Below are 11,683 nucleotides of genomic sequence, written 5' to 3' on the forward strand. Positions count from 1 at the left end.
GGGACAAGACAATTCAAGGAATGGCAAAAAGATTTACAAAGATTTGTCTGGCAGGGGAAGAAACCAAGAATAAAATATAAAATATTGGTAGACAAGACCGAAAGAGGCGGATTCTCCATGCCAGACTTGAAATTATACTTTGAAGCGTCATGTCTCTGTTGGATAAAAGAATGGATAACATTGGAAAATACGGACTTGTTGGACTTGGAGGGATTTGACAACAGAGCAGGTTGGCATTCATATCTATGGTATGATAAGAAAAAAACCCATAAAGGATTTACGAACCATGTTATAAGAAGATCGTTATTTGAAGTATGGGAAAGAAATAAAGCCTTGTTAGAGACCAAGACGCCATGGTGGATCTCACCAATGGAAGTGATTATAGTGAAAAAAGTGAATATGGAAGGTGAGAGACCAACATATGAAAATTTTCTAAGACAATCGGAACAAGGTTGGAAACTGAAACCGTATGAAGAGGTGAAAGTATATTTGACGAGTTGGTTGCAATATCATCAAATTAATGATGTATTTGTGCAAGATAAAAAAATTGGTTTTGAGGAGAGAAGGTCCAAATTTCAAACAGAGTTGCTAGGGGGCAGAGTGAAATTGTTGTCCAAAATGTATAACTTGCTGGTAGAGTGGTATACTAAAGATGAGTTGACGAAAGAGGTAATGATAAAATGGGCTAAGGATTTTGGGCATAATATTGAATATGATGCGTGGTTGAAATTATGGAACCAAACAATAAAATTTACAGCATGTACTGCTTTGAAAGAGAATGTTTGGAAGATGATGTATAGATGGCATTTAACTCCAGTGAAATTAGCGAAAATGTATAGAATGAGTAATAGAATGTGCTGGAAATGTAATAAAAAGGAAGGGGACTTTTATCATATGTGGTGGAAATGTGAAAAGGTTAAAGGATATTGGGAAATGATATATAACGAACTGAAAAAGATATTTAAATATACTTTTCCCAAAAGACCAGAGGCCTTTCTGTTAGGACTGATAGGCCAAGAGATAACAAGGGTAAGATCCCAGATTCAAGTATAGATTAATGTTAGTGATGATAGAATTGCAGCTGCATTTGACTGGATTATTAAACAAGCAACACTCTTGGATCATGATTATGGAAAAGCACTTGCAACTTGCTGCGGCACTAGGGAAGTGCTGGCTGCTTAAAGAGCTGTGGGCACAGGCCCATGACATGAATTTACATAACATTTGCATGTGCTAATATATGTGCCACTGACTCAGTTAAGATGTTGGGTCTCGTCAGTTCTGCACCCGGCAGTGCATATAGCCACAAAAGCTTTTTAAGAAAATAGGGGAAAGGGACAGAGATCTGGGGCCTGACACAAAAGACCCAAGTATTTTGGTCCACTTGGTGAGTATGCCTGGCATTTTGCTCCTCGGATTCTTCTTGCGGCTCACTTGTCTCAGATTCTCCTCATCTTCTGCATCAAGTGAAATAACGCAGAGTTGAGGGACAAAATTACCTGTACAAAGAAGTTCAGAATCAGAAAATGCGGCTCTTTCAGACACTAGTTCTGATTAGAGAAATAAACTGGAATTATGCTAATAACTTCAAGCACATACTATTTACTGGGATGGAATGGGATATAAATAAAACCAGTGGCTGAATTAGCCTACAGCTGCTGTGATACTTGCTGCCTAATCCTGTGCATGTTTGCTCACGTAAGCAAGTCAACTTCAGTTGAGTTATGCATACTCCCAGATAAGTGTACATAGGATGGACAAAGAGAGGACACACTGTTGTAGAGATCTCTAGATCTTGTGCTTCACAGTGATGGGGTCAATAGCAGTGCACGACCTTTCTTAGATCACGGAAGGGGACGACAGAGGACGAGATGGTTGGACAGCGTTCTCGAAGCTACCAGCATGAGTTTGACCAAACTGCGGGAGGCAGTGGAAGACAGGAGTGCCTGGCGTGCTCTGGTCCATGGGGTCACGAAGAGTCAGACACAACTAAACAACAACAAGTAGTGCAATAATCAGAAGTACATTCAAATGGGATGTACACCCAAGCGAGTACGTAGAGGTTAGGAGCATTGGTGAGTTGCGCTCAGGTCTCGCTGAAATCAACAGGAAATGAGTCCTAAGTAGCTATTTCAGTGGGACCCAAGATCAGGGGTCAGCAACTTCATCCGTGGGCCGGTCCACCGTCCCTCAGACCATGTGGTGGGCCGGACTATATTTTAGGGGGGGAAATGAATGAATTCCTATGCCCCACAAATAACCCAGAGATCCATTTTAAATAAAAGCACACATTCTAGTCATGTAAAAACACCAGGCAGGCCCCACAAATAACCCAGAGATGCATTTTAAATAAAAGGACACATTCTACTCATGTAAAAACACACTGATTCCTGGACCGTCCACAGGCCGGATTGAGAAGGCGATTGGGCCACATCTGGCCTGCGGGCCTTAGGTTGCCTACTCCTGCCCAAGATCAACTAACTTAAACTTGAGCCATCCCAAGGGTAAGGTGGATAAAACTTCTAGAGGTATTGAAAGCAATCTCTCCTATTGCCCTTTAGCATCGAGTAAACGTTTCATAGCTTCTCGAGAGTAGGTAGGATTGTTTAAAACCACCACACACAAGGCCCTGCTGCTGGTCTCTGTGCTGGTAAACAACAAAGAATGGGCTGGGAGCTAACCTATAGGACATAGCATAAATGCTTACCCTGGAGAAGACAACATAGACCTTAAGATGTCACCACAAACTCATCTTTTAAGCAATCCTACGAAAATCTGCTCTTCTCTAGCTGGATCCTGGATTAGCATTCTTTCCATCAGCGGCAATTGAGTTTCAGATTCAGAATAAATACAGACTCTCTTCTACTAGTGTGCATCGTTTTTTTCTTGGCAGAAGTTCATTTCAAATTCAGCCATCTCCATAGGATTTATGGGAGGTAGGACTTTTGTTGGGCAGGGGCAGAACCGAGCTATCTGTGATACGATTGGTCAGTTAAGTATTTTTATTTACTTGATTTAGAGGGGTGGCAGCTGCCCCCCTGCCCCCTCTGGCTACGCCCATGGCCATCTCCAACCTGATTCCTTCCAACGTTTTGGCCTATAAATCCCATCTGGTGGCGTGTGGTGAATTTTTTTTTGTAGGTGAATAATTAGGGCCAGAGCCACCAGCTTGCAAGGGCGATGGGAGGGGGACACACATGTGTGTTACATTATGTGCATGAGCATCGTGCCTCCCTCCCTAAGCCAGGCAGAAGCTTCCAAGGCTTTGGGAAGGAGGTGCCAGGGGAACATTTAGGGGTCTAGCCTAGTCCCCCTTAGTCTACTGACCGTACACCAGTGGCTGCCATCATCCCTGACCAGTGGCGATGCTGGCTGCGTTTGATGGGAGTTGTAGTTCAAAACGCCTAGAGGACATCAAGCTGGGAAAGGCTGGTCTTATTCAAAACAAGGCTGAGCAAACCAGACCAATCCTTTAGAAAAGCACATGATGCTGCGGTTAGGCCTATGTTCTATTAGGGTTGCCATATGTCCAGAATACTGCAGTCTGGGCAGAAACTGGACAAATGTCCGGGAAAATCCAGATGTATGGCGGCAGCCCATGTCAACAGTGCTATTTTTGCTGATTCCATATAAAAATAGCCCAACAACTTTGCCACTGTTTGAAAGGTGGCAACCCTAGTTCTATAGAAATGACGTTCAGCTTATTAAGACAATCAACTGTTGTTGTTTTTGTGTGTGCAATATGAATGTCAGTGCCTGTGAAGTCAGTGTTGCAGTCACATAGAGAAGTTTCCTGGAATCTGTTCAGCCACAGCGAAGCAGAAAGTCGTAGGGGATGGAGGGGGATGGAGGGGGGGATGTATTTTGCTGCATACTTAAGTAGGCAGGCTGCTTCACATTGGCCTGCTCTGTATTAAATACTAGTTAGAAACTGGAAGTTTGGAAGAGGGAAATCATTAATGAAGTTCCATCTGTAAGAACACCAGCAGATGGGCACTGGTATATTGTAGAACGCCGATCAAATCTACATGGAAGGCCCCCATCCATCAATTTTCTGTGGACTCCTAGTTATATGTAGTTACATGAAACGGAGCCATACTTCATTAAACAGTGGTATTTATTAAAAACTGTATATTTCTTGAATTTATACTGTACCATTAAACTGCTTCTATGTATAATATCATTCATTGTGATGATCAAAGTTTTTAAATATATGGAAGCTTATAAAAATTGTGCAAGCTGTTCTCTGCACATTTACAAACAGTGCAATCATGATTTATAGTCATGATTTCCAAAAGTGTGATGTTCTTCCTGTGCAGAGTGCAGAAAGTGTGCAGGAATGAAAACATGTAGAACGCAGCAAAAAATCTCAACAACATTTCCTTAGAGTAACAGTATATCATTATAGTAGTCCTAGAAAAAAAATGTATCTCCTTTAATTACATGTCTGGTCTATTTCAGTTATAGCTAATTAGGTTGGGTGGTTTGGGTGCTATAATATTCATTTAGTAATTTATATCCTGTTTTTACAACAATCTGTTCAAAGTAGCTTACAATAAAGATTTGAATGCGACCAACATAAATGTTTCAGCGATTAAAATCTTAAGAATCAAATCATCAGTGGAACAATTGGAAAGAATACACTACATCAGTTCCAGGTACAAAACTAACTGCGCCGGAGTGTTCATTTCATTGGAACTCAACATCCAAAGTTTAGGTATGCTTAAAATACCAAAATTCATGTCCGAAGTTTCGCTAGCTCTAAGCAGTGTTTGTGGATTGAATGCTCACCCATGTATTTCACAGAACGGCCTTCACTGAAAATTATGAACATGCAGAATTTGAAAGTGTGCGTGCAGCAGTCCTTTGTGTCTGGTAGAATATGGACTACTTTCTGAGCGATAAGAAGTCCGTGACTTTTCTTGTGCTGGTATCCATCTGCCTGGAGAAGATCTCCTTCATATTAGATACCTCCCCTATCCAGATGGAAACTTCGGCTACACGCTGCAGATTTTTTAATTCCCACTTGAAACATTCAAGGTTTGGAGAGTTTCAGTTGAATTCTAATCTTTTCCCCTTGTGTATTTTCCTGGTTGCACATCAGACATATGTAAACATTCCAGATATGCATGCTGGAGCTTACAGCAACGCTGGGACCATCTTCTGTGTATTTGAAACAAGCTGCTTCCAGGTGTAGACACCAATTATTTAAGAATGGGTCAATGAAGCGAAGGGCTCAGTGTCAGATAAACTCGGCTTGAGATGTATTTCATGTAAGTTTTGTCAAATGCATATTGATCGAGCTGAAGCCATGCTTGAACACACCAACATGTGAGCTGCAAACTGACCCACCCACTGTTTCTCCATTGTTCATTCCAATGGAGGAAGCAGGTTCATTGACACATTGCATGAGTGCTCTCTGTCTGTTGGAGTGCACGGGGCAACTGACACGAGCTCCTTCTACATATCTAACCAATGTCTGCATTGTTATGCAGCCTGTGTGGGAAGGATCGCAACATTTCAGTCCCCACTGTATTTTCTCGTATGTGGACAAAATCCATCACTTCCTTTGGAAGTTGAACTTTATAATGCAAAATAAAATAATGCAAGTTCATAATTAATCTACGAAGAGGACTAATCGTTCCAAGACTGTTTGCTATGTTTCTGACATTGGGGCTCATTCACTTTGGTAAAAGTAAAATAAAAAAATTCCTTCAGTAGCACCTTAAAGACCAACTAAGTTTTTATTTTGGTATGAGCTTTTGTGTGCATGCACACTTCTGTTGCATTTGAACAGCGCTCATATCCTAAATATGCACCAGGATATCTGTAGAATGACCCAGCCAGAGTTAAACAATAATATTCAGGGTGTCGCAATCCTTGAGTGGGATGACCTTCATTTATATGTCTCTCCAACCATTGCATTTCCTTCGACAACAGCCTTTGAGGTGGTGGTTGGGGGGGGGAGTAAGTAGTAGATTCATTTACAGATAAGGAACCAGGCAGAGGGCCTTCTTGGTAGTGGCGACCGCCCTGTGGAACGCCCCCCCCCCCATCAGATGTCAAGGAAATAAACAACTACCTGACTTTTAGAAAACATCTGAAGGCAGCCCTGTTTAGGGAAGTTTGTTTGATGTATTTATCGTGTTTTTAATATTCTATTGGGAACCGCCCAGAGTGGCTGGGGAAACCCAGCCAGATGGGCGGTGTATAAATAATAAATTATTATAATTTATCATTATTTAGGCTGAGAAAAAGGGTTGCATAATGTACACAATGGACAGATGTAAATTATGGCTCTCCTTGTCAATGGTGACAACTGAGAATCCAGAAGCAAAGATGGATCTAAGGGCACCCCAAGACTGTAAGTGTGATGGTTAAGAGCAGGCATCCCCAAACTGCGGCCCTCCAGATGTTTTGGCCTACAACTCCCATGATCCCTAGCTAACAGGACCAGTGGTCGGGGAAGATGGTAATTGTAGTCCAAAACATCTGGAGGGCTGAAGTTTGGGGATGCCTGGTTAAGAGTATCTCAAGGGCCTACGTAACACCAAGCCTCTATTGGGCTTCACACCAACAATTTCTCAGCATTGTCATCCTTGAGTTAGTCCATTCCCTTCTAGTCTATTGCTTTCAGACTCCAGTTCAATGAACCTACTGGATACCAACCATTACATTCATGTTTCAGAATCTAATGAGCTATTAGCACTGCCCCCTTCCCCTTTGTGCATAAATGACAGTAGGGGTGGGGGGGAAGATTCAGATCATATTTTAACTCAGACTTACCTAATTTCTACTTCCCAAAACAATACATGAAGCAAAATTCAGCTACCCTTTGAAATTTGCACTTCTCCAAATTTTACAATGCCGTTCTCCACTCAGGTAATTCAGGTATTATTATTTTTATATATTGCCACGAAAACCACATACCTAAACTGCAATTCGTACAAAAAAGCTGATGAATTTCGGTAAGGACTTAAAAATAAATAAATCACAAGCTGTGATGTGGAAATGGGCAGAACCGGATTTGAGACTTGGAAAACAAGAAACAGGCAGAAAACAAACTTGGCAGATTCCACTCTCTCTCTAGCTAACAAGTCTGCACATGAGGAATCCTTCCTCTGCTTTCAGCTGTGTGCAGGCTGCTGCCACGTAGGTGTGCCTTAAGGAAAACAAGCAGTTTACACTTACAGTGCTATGATACCACTTTAAACCGCCATGGCACCCCCCAAATTTTTATGAGAACTGTAGTTTGCTTAGAGTTGCTAGGAGACCCTTATTCCTCTCACAGAGCTACAATTCCCACAGTTCGCTATAACAAGGGATTGGTGGTTAAATCCCTTTGAGAATTGTAGCTATGGAAGCAGAATAAGGGTCCCACAACAACTCTCAGCACCCTTAACAAACTACAGCTCCCATAATTCATTAGTGCTTTAAATGTACAGTGTGCATGTGGCTGGAAACTTGATCAGGGGAGTCTTCTGGTAAACAGTGAGTTCATTGTCATGGGGGGGGGCCTTCTCCCTTCCTTTCACTTACAGTCGCCATTTTCTCCTTCAGCATATCTGAACATTATGGCCATGCTGATGCTGACCGGAAGATAGGAGATGGGTGCATTCACATGTAAGGGAATACACAGGCCTGCTTTTGTGTGTCCATGTGTATTCCTGGAAAAAGAAGAAGAAGAATGGGGTGTGGAGGAGTTTCTTCATCTCTAGTCTTCATCTCTGCAAGTGCCAAACCATGTCCGAACTTCCATAACAATGCCACTCTGCAAATGTATTTTTCTGAGAAGAATTTGGAATGCTCACCATTCTGCTTTACAGTGCAGTGGTACCTCGGGTTACAAACACGATCCGTTCCAGGACGCAGTTTGTAACCTGAAATGGTTGTAAACCGAAGCACCATTTTGCGCATGCGCAGACCACGCACGCCGCTTCTCCGCATGTGCAGACCGCGCGCACGGCGAAAATACTTCCAGGTTTGCAGAGTTCGTAACCCGAGGTGTTCGTAACCCGAGGTACGACTGTAATGTAATTATACTCTGCTCATTGTCTTGTACATTAAGCATCTCTCAGGATATCCTTCTCCTTTTAACTGGGGCAGGGAAGGGAGGAGAAGATTTCATATTCCCAGTCATGATAATTCTGGATTTCTCTCTCTCACGCACACTGACACATGCACCTGCTGTTACATTTAATATATGTTTTGGCCTATCCATTATCTTTGTAGATTGTCCTTTAAAGAACTCTCTTTTTCCACCTGAGTTTAAAGCAGTTCTCAATGATCTTATACTGAAATCCACACGCTGGGAATAACTGCCTCTCCTGTAAACAATAACTACAAGACCAAATGTAACACAAAGCTGTGATGGACCTGAGAGCTGTAATATTTTGAGTTCTGGCACGGCTTTTGTCACCACAGATGGAAACCTGTGCTAAATTACAAGCTAGGAGTCTTTCAGAAAAGGCTGTGCAGTAATATATGTGCATTAATCTGGGTGGGGAAATAAAGGACATTCTTGAGCAGGCATCCCCAAACTGCGGCCCTCCAGATGTTTTTGGCCTACAACTCCCATGATCTCTAGCTAACAGGACCAGTGGTCAGGGATGATGAAAATTGTAGTCCAAAACATCTGGAGGGCCAAAGTTTGGGGATGCCTGTTCTTGAGAATGACCAAGCAGGTGTGGTTTAAAGTAGGGATATGGGGGGACCTAGCAGACAGCTTTCCGGGTCATGTGGCCAGCATGACTGAACCACTTCTGGCACAACAAAACACCGCGACGGAAACCAGAGTGTACTGAAACACCATTTACCTTTTTGCCATAGCAGTACCTATTTATCTATTTGCACTGGTATGCTTTTGAACTGCTAGGTTGGCAGAAACTGGGACAGAGCAACGGGCACTCACCCTGTCGTGAGGATTCGAACCGCCAACCTTCCAATCTGCAAGCCCTAGAGGCTCAGTGGTATAGACCACAGCGCCACCCATGTCCCTTGTTTGCCTAGAGGGGGGTGCATGACTGTGTGGAACTAGAATGCTGCACAAAGGTATAATATTAATTGTAGTATCTACTTTTGCCCTTGGCCCCACGCAGAAGATTGACTGGAAGGGAAGGAAATCCTTAAGCTGAAAAAAGGTTCCCTACCCTTGGTTTAAAGCGTGCCTTTTCTGTGTTTCTCTTCATGCTTGGGTTTATAGCAATAAATACTCCATATTGATTACTTAATTGCAGTAGAAGTATCCTTAGACAGAAGCAGCATTATAGCCTACTTTGTGGTCTTAATTTTAAAGATTAATATTGTACTAGCCATAGTGTTACCATGCTATTCACCACATGGTATAATGGGGCATTTCTCAGCAACTGATTTTATAGAAACATCATTTTGTTTAGGCACTGGGAGTTACATTTCTCTCTCTCTTTGGCTGGTGCGCTTTAGATAAAGAAGGGATCTGCTACGGTATCTTTGGGAGCTTAATTTAACAAAATGTAAGCTCAATCTCCCAGCTAAGAGAATTTCAAAAGAAACACAGTTTTTAGCCACCCCATACAGGTAAATACTTCAGATTGACTTAATAGCCTTAAGTGAATATCACTTTAGAGAAGTTTTAACTTTTCAATTAAGCTGCCATTTTTGCAATAATAACCTATCAAATAACACTGAGCCTATATAAAAGATATGCCAGTGTATAACTTTGGATTGATATACAAACAAGGGAAGCTTCTTTCTTTGAAAACCTAATAATGTCTCAGACTCAATTGCTTTCTCGCTGTGAACACAACAGCAGAAGAAGCTGGGGACATAAACAAGACATTTGGTTAAATATTGATATCTGCAATTCTTATGTGCGATTTCCACTCCAGGTCACTTGTCTTAGAAGAGGTTTGTTGTCCTTCTGCAAATAAATCAAAGTACAGATCTGGTAGTTTCTTGAGTCCAGCCTTCAGCGTGAGTGAAGCTGCACCTCCGCCCAGCAGATAAATCTCTGCACATCAGCACTCTGAAAAAAATGATTTAGTCACAATGTCCTGACTGTGCAAACATCTGATTATCGTGCTAAAATGGCATCTTTTCATACAAATATTAGCTAACTTTTTCCTGGCTTATTAAAAAAGGCACAAGTAGTAATCCTGCCCCAATTTTCCTTGCTAGCTTTATTTCCATTAGACTTTTCATCAAACAAAAGAGGAAGGGCACCTAATGTTCGTCTGAGTTATTCCTGGATATTCTCTCTCTCTCTCTCTCTCTCTCTCTCTCTCTCTCTCTCTCTCTCTCTCTCTCTCTCTCTCTCTTTCTCTCTCTCACGCACACACACACACACACCTTACCTGATACTATTGTTTGCTTAGTGCATTATTACTTTCAGAGCAGAATGAGCTCAAAGGTTTCGCACAAGCTGTTCTTTTCACAGCAGCACTTTTGAAACAAAAATTAAAAGTGCTCACTGCAATTCTAAACTGGGCATAGGCTTGCTTTTAATTAATTAATATGGGAAGGGAGTGGGTTTGCATTAGGACTTCAAGAGCAGCACGTTTTGAAAATGTAATAATTCCCTTTTAAGGGGGATGAATGAATGAATGAATTCAGAATTAGGATATCATGTTGACTGTAATAGTAGTAGAAGCACTTTCCCCTCCCTGTGTTTCCCACACAACTGGAAGATGAACATTAGAAAAGCGGAATGATACTGAATCCTAATGAAGGCCGCTAGCTTGCCTTACCCACATAGGCAAAAGGGGCATGATGATTCATTTGCATGCCGAAGGCATCCCAAACTCCACCAACATCCCCGTGGCTTCAGGTTGGGTGCCCATCATCTGTTCTGGTATAAAGAGGGCTATCAGCATTCTGAGTTGCATCTGAGATGGTGTGGCACAGGGGATATTTAAGTTCTTCTCCAGTCCAGCTTCTGTGTAGCTTGTGACAGTTAAATTATGTATTTCTATGTTAACTTGCTAATAATAATAGTAGTGGTAACAAAGAAGAAGAATACATGGTGGGAGGAGGGAACTTTTCAATAAATCAGTTAATTAGCAAGGCTACTTAGGTTAAATCATCGAAAGGAAAATGACCTGAACCGCAATGGTAAGCAGGAGTAGTAGGAAAAACAGCCTTGGTAACATGTCTCTTTTAAATCACCCCCATGCTGACAGGCAGCTATCCAGCTGGTTATGGACAAAGAGCTCTCTTCTGATCTTTCGAGGCTGCCCATCCATCGAGAGACTCGAGAGTAGGCACAAAATGCCAAAGCAGAACAGTGTGTTCTTTTAATAAAATAAAATAAAAGTTTGATTCCCCACCCCACCCCCGTTTTCTTATCTTTTACCAAAGCCCAAGCTAAGAAAAGCGGGGCTGGTGTGGTTGTGGTGGTGGTTTGAGAACAAATTGCCATGTAAAATGATCAGCACAAAAAGGCATCGGGGGAAGAGAGCGAGAGGCTGTGCCAAACAGATGGCACACCCTGCTGTGTTTTTGATTGAAAAAGAAAGGTAACATTTGCAGCCACGTCAAAGAGACAGTGATCAGCTAAACAAATTGGTCTCTGAAGTACACCAGTGCTGGAGCGAACTACGCTGCAGGGTACCAGCGAGGCTGTATTTCACAATAATGCTATGTGTGCGTCTTTTTCTTTCTTCCTTTCTTCCAGAGGAAAGGGAGATGTTCTATTTTTCCTTCCCTC

The sequence above is a fragment of the Zootoca vivipara genome, chromosome 11, assembly GCF_965207765.1.
Source record: "Zootoca vivipara chromosome 11, rZooViv2.hap1.1, whole genome shotgun sequence".
Taxonomy (NCBI): domain Eukaryota; kingdom Metazoa; phylum Chordata; class Lepidosauria; order Squamata; family Lacertidae; genus Zootoca; species Zootoca vivipara.